A 579-nucleotide genomic window follows, 5' to 3' on the forward strand; every position below is an offset into this window, starting at 1 on the left:
ACCAGAGAAGTCTGCCTCCCACCCCAGCGGCCATCCCCACACACCCCCACGGTCCTCCACACACGTCCAGTGGCCGACCAGAGGACAACCTGCCTCCCAAATTAAGGAAGATGAATGCAGATCGCTGACCTAGTGCTTTTGAAACTTTTTTTTATGTACAATGAGCATGGACAACTACATCCAGATTAGAGCAAAATTATTGTTTTACTTGGAACTAAATAAGGACTCTTGTAGAGTAACGGTAACATGTCATGTATTGACTTTCTGACTGCACAATGAATGATTGCAGTGGCTTGCACTGCAAAAAAAATGTATAAATGTATTTTTAATTAGTATTTTTGACTTATTTTACAGTAAAGGGTCTAAAAATCCTTGAAAAACAAAATATTTATTTAAAAAGTTAAATGCCTAAAGATCCTGGAAACAAAATAAACCAGATAAAAACACTTGAAACGAGATACATTTACATTTAAGACAACACATCATGTACCGTATATACTAAAGGTTTGGTGTCAGTAAGATTAAAAAAAATAATTTTAAAGAAATTAATACTTTTATTCAGCATGGATGCATTAAATT

This window comes from Sinocyclocheilus grahami, unplaced genomic scaffold, assembly GCF_001515645.1.
Source record: "Sinocyclocheilus grahami isolate Dianchi unplaced genomic scaffold, SAMN03320097.WGS_v1.1 scaffold9.1, whole genome shotgun sequence".
Lineage (NCBI taxonomy): Eukaryota > Metazoa > Chordata > Actinopteri > Cypriniformes > Cyprinidae > Sinocyclocheilus > Sinocyclocheilus grahami.